The sequence below is a fragment of the Amblyomma mixtum genome, chromosome 9 (assembly GCF_055824585.1).
Source record: "Amblyomma mixtum isolate Tamu chromosome 9, ASM5582458v1, whole genome shotgun sequence".
Classification (NCBI taxonomy): Eukaryota; Metazoa; Arthropoda; class Arachnida; order Ixodida; family Ixodidae; genus Amblyomma; species Amblyomma mixtum.
Genome location: NC_143020.1, coordinates 21241399 through 21256904, shown reverse-complemented (window position 1 = coordinate 21256904; position 15506 = coordinate 21241399). Strand labels below are relative to the sequence as shown.

The 15506-nt window shown below is 47.7% G+C and overlaps 1 protein-coding gene across 3 annotated transcripts in view; it reads right to left on the bottom strand.

The window, feature by feature from the left end:
• Positions 1-15506, bottom strand: part of LOC149328466 (uncharacterized) — a 125832-nt gene that overhangs the window by 47015 nt on the left and 63311 nt on the right. The window contains exons 3-4 of one of the 3 annotated variants that reach the window (XR_016285829.1): positions 2490-2602; positions 736-791 (exon numbers count right to left, since the gene is read on the bottom strand). The exons of the other annotated variants lie outside the window; for them this stretch is intronic. The gene's annotated coding sequence lies outside the window, so the exon portion shown is untranslated. The remainder of the gene's footprint in view (positions 1-735; positions 792-2489; positions 2603-15506) is intronic. 3 annotated transcript variants of the gene reach the window in all.

The window sequence follows — 15506 nt, the reverse complement described above, 5'->3', positions numbered from 1 at the left end:
GCGCGCCATAGAACAGACAGAAAAATGTAAGGGCTGTTATAGCCTGTGTGTTGTGAACGGATACCAAGCGACGCTACGGCTACGGCGCTCGCCTACGGCGCTCGGCTGCTGACCCGAAAGACGCGGGTTCGATCCCGGCTGCGGCGGCTGAATTTTGATGAAGGCGAAATTCTAGAGGCCCGTGTGCTGTGCGAAGTCAGTGCACGTTAAAGAACCCCAGGTAGTCGAAATTTCCGGAGCCCTTCACTACGGCGTCTCTCATAGCCTGAGTTGCTTTGGTACGTTAAAACCCCAATAAACCAATCATTTTTTGAAGGGGGCCTTCAGACACACTGGTGACACAGTCACAGTGACCAGCGTGTCTGAAAGCCTCCTTCAAAAAATGAAGAAACCGGGCTTCAAGCGTGACATTGGAAACAAACCTGTGCAGCTCATACCTTACCTGCATGGGTTTTCGCACAATTTGAAAAAAAAAGTGGCTTCCAGGCACGGAGTGCAGCTGGTTTTTTCAGCCCCCTGCAAACTGGCAAGTTTATGTCCGATGGTGTCAGGAAAGCGGGTCAAAAAGTCCTGTACTGTCAAACATCAAACAGTGTTGACAAAATGCACAACTAATGTGGTATACGAGATCCCTTTGACGTGTGGCAAAGTGCAAGTGGGGCAAACGGGAAGTGTTTCAATGAGCGTGCTCGACAGCACAATGTGACCCTAAAAATAAGACGGGAAGAAACCTACCTGTACATTGTAGCAGGTGTAAAGATTGTTGTCCGAAATTTCACGAGTCCAGGTTTCTAGTCATGCCAAAAGAAAAAATCGAAAGAGAAGTAATATAGGCTTTTTATATTCATCAAAGAAAAGACAACTGCGTTAGCACGCCTTCTGTTCTCCTCACCAGAAACGAACTAGCTTTTTTGGACGGTTTCGTTTAGATGCCCTTTGCAAAGTCCGCTTGCTTCCGTCAATCGGTTTTTTTGATTCTTAAGATCAAAGCGTTGGTTCTTATCCTTATTGATAATCTTTCAACCTGTGCTGTCATTCACACTCGCAAGTGTTATCAACCCTGGATTTTGTAATAGCGACCCCCCTATGACTTGTTGTGCTGTTATCACTCGTCCCCCACCGCATTTGTTTTTAGTTTTTCTTGGCTATTCTCATCTTCACGCAACCTCATGCAGCTCAGCGGCTATAAAAGAGCGCTTGGTTTCCTTTCCTGTTATTAAGGTTGGAATTTGCGCCTCTTTCATGTTCTGTGTTTCCTTCCTGTTTTGTCCTGTTTTTGGCGTGCGACATTCTTTCAAGGGGCTGGGGTGAGCGGCGAGGTCGGTTCAGGTCGGGCGGGCTGGGGCACGGCCGGGCGGCGCGGACCAGGCACCCACGGCCGACGTCCACAGCAGGCGCAGGACGCCGAAGCACCGTGACTAGGATGGCGATGAAGGGACCCCAGCACCTCACACCAAATGTTGCGTGGCGGCCAGCCGAAAAATGAGGTGTGGTGAACGATCGATAAGAGATGATTCAATGGCCGATGGCCTAGCGCGAGCGCTAACAAGCGCGAGCACTTCGTAACAATATTCACTTTAAACGATTTCTTCTGAACCGTTGATACAGCAGGAAAAATAGATGCTATTTTCCTGGATTTTGACAGCTGTTTTGTCCGAGCACAACACCGCGAACTTTTACTGAAACTTAAGCACATTTTACACATTTAACAAATTTTGCAGTTGCTTGATCATACTTAACGCACCGTCAGCAGTATGTGCAGATCTCTGGTTCTTCTCCAATAGCTCTAGCATTTTCAGGAGTGCCTCAGTCCTTGGACCACTTCTTTCTCTTATATATTTAAATGACGTCAAGTATGACTCTCCTGTGCACTGTGCAAAGCCATTTTTTTTGCGGATGATTGTGTAGTTCCATAGCTGAAATATATCACTAAAAGTCGCTTTGTGTAAAATAATGACCATAACCCCAAATAACGTTTCATTGAAATACTCTTCCACAATTAATATTGTTCCTCTAGAACAAGTAAAACAATTTAAATACCTTAGTGTAATGATCAGCTCGAACCTCAGTTGGAGCGCTCACATCAAATGCATAGTTTCAGTAGCATAGATATAGGATATATACACTATATATATAGAATATTTAGGCTATAGGTCCAATATATTCGCATTATTGACCCCTTACGGATATGTAACCTATATTATGGTATATATATGACGGCCGGAGGATGCCTATCTTTGACCCCAAATTCACCAGATTCTCTACAACCCCGCTGCCACGCCAGAAATCTTGTATGCACATCATCAGCACTTGCCTCTCTCCCAAAGCCACTGGTACTCGTGTAGAGTATTTAGGCTATAGATCCAGGTATGCTAGCATTACTGGCCCTTTATAGATATGTAGCCTATGTCATGGTTTTTCACCACCATGTAAACTGGCAAAACAGAACAAGCTCCTGTAGGATGGATAGTATATTCCTATGTACTCACCTGGAAATGGCCTAAGCAAAGTCTGGCTTAGTCATGCGACCACTAAAACAAAGCTCGTCGCGTATACGTAACTCGTGCGGCTCTAACTCCAACACACTGACGTGGTCTGCCACCTGCATGCGAAAATGGATGTTAGAATTATAGTGGTGGCTGAAAGGAAAGCACTGCGATTTATATACAACGTCTGTGGTAGACTGGTATCGATATCTGGCCGTCTAAGCCACTCTGGTTTTCCCACCTTGGAATCTTGTCATGATATTCTCGGTTTAAAAATGCTATTCGCCATCATCAATAATCATACTAAATTTGACTTTCCTTCTTGAATGATGTACAGCAGAAGAGAAAAAAAAACTTGGCACAAACATTAAAAATGGTAGTGTTACCTTAGTGAAGAACCAGGGCATACAAGGTCACGTTCTTTACAAGAGCGACAGCCGTTTGGAACAAGTTAGCTTACTGTTAACCTCATCATCATCACAAATATTTCTATCTGAAATCAAATCATCTAGTAAGTTTAGTGAACCTTTGATTCCTAGATGTCTGCTTCTTTGCTTTCTGTGCTTAGACGTAAATTTAACGCGTTTGTCTCTCATAAGCTGATTTGTTCTGCAGAAACTTTACTGTGCGTATGTATATGCTTCCTTTTTCTTGTCGTTGCTATCAGTTGTGGACCAAGCATTGTATACGTCTTGAGCCCACTCCTGCCTTAACTACCAACAATGTAGCCGGCAGTATTGAATAAATAAAAAAAGTCACGTTGCACACCAACAACGCGAAAATGCAACAATCGAAGCACTCCGAGCTTCTTGTAAACCTTGCGGTTCAAAGACGTCAGCCTCTGATTTCAAGCTCTAGGTCGTAAGATACCTAGGAGCAGGTGTGGTGCTCTACACATCAGCAGCTTTCCATCTCACAACACTAGTTTTACTGCTAGAGACTGCTTCCGCCCCAGGTCACCTTCCACCCATGCCGGCACTAAAGGGATAGAGCTGTCTGGGTGCCTGGGTACGCCCCTTCATACTCTTCCCAGAGCCTACCGCTAGTATCCCTTACTCCCCTCAAAAATAGGTTGACCGGAATCATACAGCGGCGCCCCGCTACCTCACTTCCGCACAGGGGAATTCGGGACTTGGTTTGACTAATTGGTCGTAGGTATACTACTGGACGGAGTCAATGTTCACGCCGCAGGGCCCGATGTTGTACTTCATGCTCTACACTGTGCAACCCTCCGCTGATTTCCGACACTACAAATCAGTAGCCGCCGTAACACTCCAACACATACGACGGCCGTATGATGCTGTGAGGACTGTGTGAGATTGCAGGTTGTATTTTACACAAACACAAAGGTATAAACAATAAACGAGGCGGCTTTTATGGGAAAGGAGACCAATTTCAGTATAGGCTTGGAAAAAGGAAAGAAACAAGAGAGCAACGCAACAACACACGGAAAAAACACACGGGGGACCAGAACAAAATCGTCGCGAAAAATACAGGAAAAAAGAAAGTCAAAGAGGAAAGTCACACTACTTGTCTCTCAGACGAGCATCGAGCGGGGAGGACTGGCTGGGTGTCAGGCAGTCAGGGAGTCTCTGGGCGTTCCAGTGTCGATGCACTGTTGCCGGCGTTTCTCCGTTGGCCTTCAGCGCTACCGCAGCGTGAGCGTCTGTGGGCTCCCAGCACGGTTCCCAGGTCTGGTATCCCGGCAAGGCCACGTAGGCACCAGAGGCGGCCTGTGTGGAGCAGCTGACGGATGGACGGAGAAGAGTGGCGCCTGGGCCTGGTGGTTGAGGCTCTCGACGATGGATGTCCAGGTCTGGTGGCCCGGACGTCTGCGGCTGAGGCCCAAGCCCGGAACTCGGGGAGCCAGCAGAACTCGTCCACGTCCATCGTCCACCGCGCTCTTCTCTTCTCTGCCACGTAATCCTCTTCTACCTGTCCCGGCGTACCCCTCCGCACGCGCTCCTCGTGCTTTTTCCTCTTCTGCCACACAACTGACGCAGGGTGGAGCTAACTCCTTACAGAAGGCCCCCTCTTCGGAAGTTTTTTCCAAGGGAAAGATCTCAACTTCAGGAGAGCGACCCCAGACGCGTTCGACGAGCGCAACACAGAACACCGCACCACAGAACACCACACCACTGCGCGCACACTACACGCCACACACGATACGATGGTCGTCAATGCTCGAAGCGTACACCGACATTCGCACACACAGCCCATAATATATGGAAAGTCAACGTAAAGCGTCCATAGAGGGCAAAGAAACACGGAAGGCATAAAAAGTAGGTAGCCGACACTCAAAAACAAACATGAACAAACAAAGACAATGCTAACAAGAACAGGTGTGGGCTACATTCTTCCGTATTCCATTCTTCACATCAAATCACTTCACCGCCCCGAGAACTTTTTCAGCTAGTACTTCCGTTTTCCTTTGTGAACCCGGTTTCTCCAAACCGACCTCGGTCTCCACCGTGATTTTAAATGTTCCCGTCCTACGATGTTATATACTTTGTGCCGGTCGTTGTCCGCCGGCACCGATGGAACAACGGCGTCATTTACTTTGTACTCCCTTTCCTTCGACACAGTCCGTTGACACTTATCACACGATCTGACATAACTCTTAATGTCAGTCTGTACACCGGGCCAGTAAAACTCACTGAGCACTTTAGCGACCGTTTTGCGTATCCCTCGATGACCGGATAATGCGCTCTCATGCGCCGACATGAGGATTTGCGTGCGTAAGAACTTCGGTACCACCGCTTGTTCAACGACTCGGCCGGGACACACTTGGTATGTTCGGAAAAGAACACCGTCATCTGTATGAAAACTGTGAGCGGTCTGCCCCTTGCCACGAAATATTTGCCCCAACTTCATGCGACACACCTCTAAGGTCGGGTCTTCTTCCCATTTGAGGCGAAACTCCAGCCGTGACAAGTGGAGTGTGTTCAGTGTGGGGCTTTTACTACTCTCTGAAACCTTTGCTGTCACCGTAAGGGAAGGAACATCGACCGAACTCGTCATGGCAAGGGAAACTGCCTGATCAGTTAGAAATGGTGGGTCGACCGAGAATGGAGGTTTAGCGCCAGGGACATTGCCTATTATGATGTCGTATAGGGGTGTAGACAAGCACCGCGCGATGGCCTTACACGAAAAGTATAGTGAGGAAATCACCACCTCCGCTTCCGGAACTTCTACACGGGTCCCATTGGCTAAGAATAATGTAGCCTGTTTCCCTGTAAGTGCCGCTGCCGGTACAAGGGACTCACGCACAACAATGCCGGTGCTGCCCGTATCCCGCAATACCGAACCAGGCTGGCGGAACACCTCACCGTGCCCCACAGGCATAGCAGTTTCCACCGGGTTGGAAGGACAGAACATCTCCCCCAACTGGCCCTCTACGCGCGTTTCCTCTGCAGGGTTATCGGGGTGGGAATATCGAGGTGTCATGCAACAGGCGGACTCCTCACGGTCTCCTGGTCTCTTAGCTTTGCATGACTGGGCATCATATGCTACCTCGCGGCACCAGGTGCAATACAATTTCTTCGGCTTCGTCCGACAATTCGACGCCTTGTGCCCAGTCTTCTCGCAAAGAAAACACCTAAGGCGGGATTGTGAACCTGAAACCTCTTCCTTGGCTTTATTCATCGTGTGCTCCCCCTGCTCTTTAAAGAACAAGTTATTTTTCCGCTGTGCTTCGAGAAAATGATCAGCAGCTTCCGCCAGCTTGCAAACTGTCTTGCCCTCCCGCTCACGTAAGAAAAGGGCTAAACGGGAATGACAGTTGTTCAGGAATTGCTCTCTCACGACCATTTCACGAACCACCTCAAAAGTGCGGCCTTCTCCCCGCATCTCGACCCAACGGTCAAAGAAACTAAACAACCTGGCAGCCTATTGCGAGGCCGTTTCGCCATCCTGGGGCTTGCTCTGGCGAAACTTTTCTCGGCACCCTTCCGCGGTAAACCTAAACCTCTGAAGCAAGGCAAGCTTCGCTTTGTCATAGTCCACGGAATCCTCAGGCGAGAGCCGACCGAAGACCCTAAGTGCTTCGCCGCCAAGGCACAAGCTCAACGCCGTTGTCCACTTTTCTTTTGGCCAACCCTGCCCCGTGGCCACATGCTCAAACCTCTTTAAATAGGCATCGAGGTCATCTCGCGCTTCATTGAACTGTGGTATGAGGCTGTGCGGATTAATGGAGCTGGCCGGTGAGACGCTACGCTCTCCACAGTCACTCGGAGGATTTGCGCCACCCTCCATGAGCCTTATTTGTAGCTGCAAGTTCCGCGCCTCTAACTCCAAGCGTTCCTTCGCAGCCTCACACCCTGTCTCTAAATTCCGCGCCTCTAGCTCCAATCTCTGCTTTTCCGTCTCCAAATTCCGTGCCTCTAACTCCAATTTCTGCTTCGTAGCTTCTCGCACTAACTCCAATTTCTGCTTCGCAGCTTCACGCTCAGCGGCTCTCTCTTCCCGTGTCTTACGAAGCTCGTCCTCCACCCATGCTCGCAACTCCGCGCCGCACAAGCCCATGCGCTCGCCTAAAGCAACCACCTCTGACGCGCTTATACTGTGCCTAAATTAACACACCAGGCAAAGAAATAAAAACCGACCTCGTCCTGTCGTAGCGGACGCCAAATTTATGAGGACTGTGAGATTGGAGGTTGTATTTTACACAAACGCAAAGGTATAAACAATAAGGCAGCTTTTATAGGAAAGGAAACCAATTTCAGTATGGGCTTGGAAAAAGGAAAGAAACAAGAGAGCAACGCAACAACACACGGAAAAAACACACGGGGGAACAGAACAAAATCCTCGCGAAAAATACAGGAAAAAAGAAAGTCAAAGAGGAAAGTCACACTACTTGTCTCTCATACGAGCATGGAGCGGGGAGGACTGGCTGGGTGTCGGGCAGTCAGGGAGTCTCTGGGCGTTCCAGTGTCGATGCACTGTTGCCGGCGTTTCGCCGTTGGCCTTCAGCGCTACCGCAGCGGCAGCGTCTGTGGGCTCCCAGCACGGTTCCCAGGTCTGGTATCCCGGAAAGGCCACGTAGGCAACAGAGGCGGCCTGTGTGGAGCAGCTGACGGATGGACGGATAAGAGTGGCGCCTGGGCCTGGTGTTTGAGGCTCTCGACGATGGATGTCCAGGTCTGGTGGCCCGGACGTCTGCGGCTGAGGCCCAAGCCCGGAACTCGGGGAGCCAGCAGAACTCGTCCACGTCCGTCGCCCACCGCGCTCTTCTCTTCTCCTCTGCCACGTAATCCTCTTCTACCTGTCCCGGCGTACCCTTCGCACGCGCTCCTCGTGCTTTTTCCTCTTCTGCCACACAATTGACGCTGGGTGGCGCTAACTCCTTACAGATGCCCATCGTTGACCTCTAATGCGCCAGATGCTCTACAATCCCGCTGCCACGCCAGAAATCGTACACGCACATCATCAGCTCTTGACTCTCCCCCATAGCCACTGGTACTCGTGTAGAATATTTTGGGTTTATCCAGGTATGTTCGCATCATTGGACCTTTAAGGTAGTGCAGCCTATATCATGGTTTTTCACTGCCATCTAAACTAGCAGAAGAGAACACGTTCCTGTAGGATGTCCAACTTTCATTACATTTACAATTCTGTGATACTAGCTGTAAAACACATGCACCGCTGACGTACGACAGGACGATTCACTGGCCATCCACTTCGTTCACTTGCAACCCTTTTTGGTGAGGTTGCGCTAGCTTAGTGTACGCTCCTCGAAGACTCTTCGAGAATGACAACAGCGGCTTAGCGAATGCTTCCTACCTATCAGCAATGGCACTACTGGCAACAAGGCCGCGACTCAGGAGAACCAACAAAAGTGACATTCTTCGAAACCTAAACGAAAAGTTATTTGCTATTAGTCTGCTCCTCCACGTTTTATCTAGTGGGGGTTTTTTGAACTAAATGGACATGTCTCCCAACCCTGAGTATGTTCGCGGCATTTTGACTCATTTTACAGGTACAGGTTATATTGCTCATTGAACACTCTTTCCCACACCATGCCATTTTCATAGCGCCTCATTTGTTTTTCTGAGTAGAGCAGAACGTTGGGCCGGTTGGTGTAGCGACATATTCAAGAAAACTTTGCGCAGAATGACACAAGACAGAGGCAGCTCGTGTGTGTGTACGTGTTTCTCCCTCTATCTTGTGTCATTCTGCGCAAAGTTTTCTTGACGAGGTCTTCTTATAAGCTCGCATTTCATTTCATTTTCATTTCATTTATTTTACCCTCAGGGCTTTCGCATTACAGAGGGGGTGGGACAGTGAAGAAAGCAATACATAGATCAAAAACAGGGCTATATATACGAACAACATTGAAAGATCCTAGAGACAGAGGACGAAAACATTGAAAACATTGTTTATTGAATCTTCTTTTGCTTCTTTTAGCCGCATTATTGATTTTAGAATTAATGAATGCCCTGTTTGGGACCACTCTTGGAGTTGAATTATACGGTTTAGACGACTATTACTTTTAGTTCTGTCTGTTTTAGCTCGAACTTTATATTTTTGCCTTCATCCATTTTGAGGCGGGGCTGAATTTCAAAGTGGTACTTTTATACTCATTGTTCATATTAAGCCTGTTCTATGATTTTAATTCTAGATGAAGTGTTAATATCAGTTTGCGTTCAGCCATCATCCTGCGACTATAAGGCGGCTGATACGCGGCACTAGGAGCACAAGAAAGTGTGTATACACATTGCTGCTGTGCAATAAAATGTAAGCCTCAAATCTACTCCTGTTCTTTTCTTCACTGTGTTGTTTATTTTTCGCTAGTCAACAGGCCTCGAACGCTAGTTAAAATGCCTCCAACGCAAGATACAGGGAATAGGAGTCTAGAGATAAGAGGGGATGAATACTATTAGATACATATAGCGTATATATAGGCCAAATACCTATAGTCGGCGAATGAAAACCAAATAGAGAGCTCTTCCTAAAATTGGCGCTTTTATTCCTTTGTGCGCAGTTATTCTTCTTTTCTTTTTTTCCGGCAGCAGAGCACACAAGATCTTTTTTTTTTTGCTTCTTGATGCTTAATGGCACTCGCCCACTCAACAGCGGCCTTAGGAAGCATTCGCAGCGCGAGTTCGACTGCTCATCCTAATGCCGCGGGTGCGATACAAGGAAGCAACGGCCGCAAAAAAAAAAAAAGCCCACGCGCTTTCGCATGTCAGCGCGCATGAAACGACCCTACGCGGTCTCAATACATCCAGGGGCGCCTCTGTGGCTTAGTGGTTATGGTGCTCGGCTGCTGGCCCGTAAGACTCGGGTTCGATCCCGGTCGGTGGCTCTGGTGATGAAAAGCTTTTATTGCACAATAAAGTGTGGTGTGGACCATTAGTGAGGACCCAAATACTGGGTGGTGTCTCTATTCCGAGATCCCATTGGTCAAAGCAGCCGCCCTGGCTACGAGGACCAAGGATCTTTGGACTTGAAGGTATGAGCAGCCGAGTAGGGCCCTCTCCCAGTCCTATCACGTAGGGCTGGGGTGGGGGAATAAGGTAGAATTTTATTAGCAGGTCTATATCATGTGGTAAGTATGTGCAACCTCGACAAAGTGCTGGCACCTGCCGGTGACCATAGGGTCGAAGTGCTTCATAACTGCCGAGCATAACATCATGTTTGTGAAAACTCTCAAACTTCCCTAGCCCTTTAAGCCCTTTAACGGGCGTAGCGCATCGGCGATGGCTTTCTTATAGTAACCTAGAATTTCCCTGAGTATGGCGAGGATTTGGCCCTCATTCTAAGCTCTGCAGTTTTCGGTCTGTATCCTGGAGACGAGTGCTCGGGAACAGGCGTTCCCGGCCTCATTTCTCCCTAGACCCTGGAAACCAGTAATGCAGACAATATGTTTTGCTGGAGGATCTAATTTCCTCATGTTCAAGCTCAATATTCTTTCTGCCAGAGGTGTGTCCCAGCCGGCCTCGTAGTTACGCACGGCCCTCGCGAGTCCGTAATTATAAGTCAGGAATAGGGGTTGGATGCAGCCAGGGCAATGATCACTTCCTCCGCTTGTGTTGTGTCAGGAGCTCTGGAGGTGAGCCCGTCCACTTGTCGGTGTAAGTGAACTACTGCAGCCGTTTAATACCCCCTGCACTTTGGGCCAGGAATGTTCACGTACTATACGCCGTCTTTTTCACCATAACGACGGTCGAGGGCACGCGTCCGCACTGCTCTTCTGCACTCATGTTTTTCTCTATCCATTTTAGGGGGGAGAGGGTGTTCTAACGTGGCGCTGCGCCATAGTTCAAGTACCAGCACTCTGTCTTGTATATTTACATCGTATTTTATATGTAGCCTGTCAAGGAGTGCCTGAAGAGAGCGTGTTTGTGCTAATCGTGTGTACTGATTTGTGAGTTGAGCTTCCTTGAGTTCCTGAAAAGTGTTGTCTATCCGTAGTGCCGTAAGTCGAATGTTCGAGGCAGTTATAGACAGGTGAAGTGCTCTCTTTATAAGTTTTCGTACAATGACGTCTATTTGGTCGTTTTCATGTTTGCGCAAGAGAAGGTAGGGCGCCCAGTAACGTATTTTACTGATGACGAAAGGATGTGGCAGTCATAAGGCATGTTTGCTCCGTAAGACCCCTCTTGTTGGAGACGCGGGTCACCACATGCCAAAATGGTATCCAGTCTTGCAGAGTATGTCCAGTGTTGTGTCAACCCGCAGGTGCGGTTGGATGCATAATTCTAGAATTCGTATCTCCTGTGCCGCTTTGCTGGGTGTGGCAGACAGCGCTCAGAAAATCTCTGTTCTCGTTAGGCGGTGTCCTAAAGTGGACAAACTCCGATTTGGTGAGTTCACATTGGAGGCCACAGCGTGTAGCGAATGCGCCCACCCCACTAACCGCTGCCTGCAGGCTTTAGTCCATATCGCCCAGATTTTCCTCCGTTGCCCAGATGGTGACGTCGTCGGCGTAAAACGCATGCTGTACCCCTCTGACATGCGCCAATTAAACGGGGAGGTTCGTCAACACTATGTTAAAGAGCAGAGGCGACATTTCTCGCACCTTGTGGCGTCCCCCTCGTGCCCATGTGGTAGCTTCCGTGTTGTTCGGTTTGCAAACAAAAACATTCGATACTTCAGTTATATCCCGGCCGCGGCGGTCTAATTTAGATGCAGGCGAAACGGAAGAGACCTGTGTACTGTGCGATGTCAATGAAAACAGAAGAACCTCAGGTTTTAGAAATTAGATTGGTTAAGCTGACCGCTTTTATTGTCCACTTCGCCAATCGAAGTGCGGGTTCAGCCAGCATATTTTAGCGATCCGTTCTGCTGGTACGTCCAAGTTTAGGAGACTTGTGGTGCCATCTTGCGGTGACAAATAGGACTGCTTTGACAAAACACACCAAATTTTAAACTTTATAGATCATATATCCCTTGGTACTACGGCGTCTCTTGTAGCCTGAGTGGCTTTCGTACGTTAAACCCCTCTAAATCATAAGTCAAGGAAAAACCTGGGCGTGGTTCACTGGTAGTGAGTTTTATGCAGATGTACTTTTTTGGAACATTGGCGTTAGACAGGAGTGTATCGAAAAACTGACAGTATTCCAATGCTAGCATCTTCCGCATGATGCCGTGTGGAGTAAATGCTGCATCATTATATCAAACATGTGGGCACATTTGTGGTTATTTTCGGGTAGCGCGTTTGTCGGCAGTGTCCCAAGCGTATGCCGCGTATGGTCGATCCGTTACATTACTCCAGGCTTCCGCCTCTTGGTTACGTATGGTGTCTGAGAGGCGCTTCGAATTGTTTAAGGCGTCTCCACAAACATGCATCCCGTCCGATGAAGGCAAAGATTGCACCACGCTCGAAGAGCCAGGTTACGTGTCGGGGGTTGTCAGGAGCCCCCCCCCCCCCCCCCCCCCCTTCATTGTCCCTTTTTGCGCGCGTCCCATGAAGATGACGAAGGCACGTGGAGAGGGTGGTCGCGTGATCATGTAAAGCAGCCACCCGTGAATTGTTGTGGGACGTCTGGCTCATAGCTACGCTGGAAAAGCCCTTGCTCATGCGATGTTTTCTTACCTGCCAGGACTCGTGAAGTGCATAATGTGACACAGCTCCCGCGGTGAATGAAGACATTGAAGCGTAGAGGTTCCCGCTGGGCGTAATTAGGTCTCACGATAATTTTCGAGCCACCGCGGTGGCTCAGCGATTATGGCGCTTGGCTGCTTACCCGAAACACGCTGGTTTGATCCCGGCCGCGCTGGTCGAATTTCAATGGAGGCGAAATTCTAGAGGTCCGTGTATAATACGACGTCAGTGTGTTTAAAGAGCCCCTGATGGTCAAAATTTCGGGACCCCTTCCCTACGGCGTTCGTCATAACCTGAGTCGCTTTGGGACGTTAAACCGAACCGTGTGCCATCAAGCCACGTGTATTCTTCGGCTTTGATGAGTCCATGTGTGTCTTGTCGCACAATTCCGGTGTCTGCGAAGTGATATGCAAAGATGAGCCCAAACCGCTGAAGAGGCTAACACTATTCCGCCATGTCCTTAGGTGGAGCTTGAAGAGAAACTACATAGCTTTAAGAAATAGACGAGCTTAAAATGGTCGAATGTGTGGAACTTTATGGGCTAGCATTTGAAATGGCGACGTAATCGCTGATTAAATTGCGAAGGCCTACAAGCTTCTCCGTAAAGATGACGTAATTGAACGCTTCAGTACATTTCCAACGCATAAAGGTCTACTTGAAAGAAAAGAAAATAACAACACAGAACGCAAAGCCCGCCGAGCGTTATTTGGCCGTATGGAACGAGGCGCGGCACGGTGTGGGTGCTAGTCCCAAAACAGTTATCATGCTAGTCCAAGAACAGTTATCAAGCTTCACCTACAGATTATATAGATTTGAATCAGTAAATATTGTGAAATTCTCAAAAAAGTGATGCTGTTGCCTTTTAAGTGTTCACCAGAATGTTCGGCCAGAAAGAGCTTCGTGTTTTTCTTGAACGTTTTTGCTAAACGACTCTCTCATGATGTGGTAGGCGTGTCTGAGACTTGTCATATATTTTCTCCCTTTGTCCCGGCCGAAATATCAAAGGTGCAGTGCATTTAAGCCCTAGCTTTAACGTGGAGGTTCCATAACGGATGAATATATAATATTATAGTGCTCGCAGTAAGGGTGCACAGTTCCGATATGAGAGTATACGTCACTGGAGATGCAATATACATTCACCGCGCGAGAGCTATTACCGCTCCACGATAAGAGGACTGAATACATATTTATGCGTATATTGGTGCTCATGGCACTCTCTTGTGAACGGGATGGCTGTTTGGAGAAGCCGCAGTTTTTTTTATTGAAACTCTTGGTCAGGCGTGTTGTTGTAAAGACAGCTTGACAAAGCCAGTGAACCATTTTGGCAGCGCCCACGTTTTATATAACGTAGAATGCATGAAAAAAAAAAGCAGTGAATGGAAGTTAGAAATGCAAGCAATATGGTGCATGCACTCCGTTCATCAAACATTTTGCACCACAGAAACAAAAGAAGAAAGTGAATGAATATAAAGGTGTTCTACGAGCATTGTCAAAAACATCATGTCAACGACGATGCTTATCTCTGGGACTGTGCCGGCAATCGGGCCATGCGTCTATCTGAGGCTTTTATCAATTGACAACATCATGACGCTTCTGATTGTTCACCGCCAATCTTTCCGGCACAGAAATATTTAAATAACATTTGCGTCATATGCACTAAAATCAAAAGCATTTCAGTGAAATGTAAAGCCCTCTCCTCATTGATCGACTCCCCCGGAACCTCGTTAATAGCATTAAATGAAACATCGCTAAACCATTATATCTCAGACGATGACGTCCTTTCATGTGTATCATGTTTTATGGTTTTTTTTTGCGTAAGAAAGAACAGAAGAGGAGTTGGTGTGCTTTTCACGATTAAGCAAGGGCTGAACTCTGTACCAATTGCGGCGGCTACTTTTCTTGTGGTGGCTACTTTTCAAAGTAATAAAGAACCTCTCAGTGTATTTTGAATTCTTCGGTGCACTTTTTTCTCAGCCTTTATCAACTGGCTCCATTCCTCTTCACTGGCGTCAAGCCAAGGTAATACCCATTTTCATATAGGGCGTCCGCTCTGAAGACCCATTTCATTCATTTGCACGTTCTCCAAGCTCATTGAACACGTCATACACGCTCAGATCAGTAATTTCCTCGAAAGTCATAGCTTCATATCTAAAAATCTGCGCTGTTTTCGCAAAAAAATTTGCCAACGAGTTATTTTCATTTTTAGACGCCGGAATTCAAGTCGATTCTTTGTTTCTAGATTTTTTCAAGGCGTTTGAACTGTTTTCCCATTATAGACTACTTCTCAGGCTATCGCACGTCAATATTCACCTTCAGGTCCTAGCATGGTTTAAGCAATTCTTTGATCTCGCGTTCGGTTCAGTTGTGTTAATGTTTCTAACTCTACAATCGCTCATGCCGCATCTAGGCTATCGCACCTCGATATTCACCTTCAGGTCCTAGCATCGTTTAAGGAATTCTTTGATCTCGCGTTCGGTTCAGCTGTGTTAATGTTTCGAACTCTACAATCGCTCATGCCGCATCTAGGCTATCGCACCTCTATATTCACCTTCAGGTCCTAGCATCGATTAAGGAATTCTTTGATCTCGCGTTCGGTTCAGTTGTGTTAATGTTTCTAACTCTACAATCGCTCATGCCGCATCTAGGCTATCGCACCTCGATATTCACCTTCAGGTCCTAGCATCGATTAAGGAATTCTTTGATCTCGCGTTCGGTTCAGTTGTGTTAATTATTCTAACTCTACAATCGCTCATGCCGCATCTAGGCTATCGCACCTCGATATTCACCTTCAGGTCCTAGAATCGTTTAAGGAATTCTTTGATCTCGCGTTCGGTTCAGTTGTGTTAATGTTTCTAACTCTACAATCGCTCATGCCGCATCTAGGCTATCGCACCTCGATATTCACCTTCAGGTCCTAACATCGTTTAAGGAATTCTTTGATCTCGCGTTCGGTTCAGCTGTGTTAATGTTTC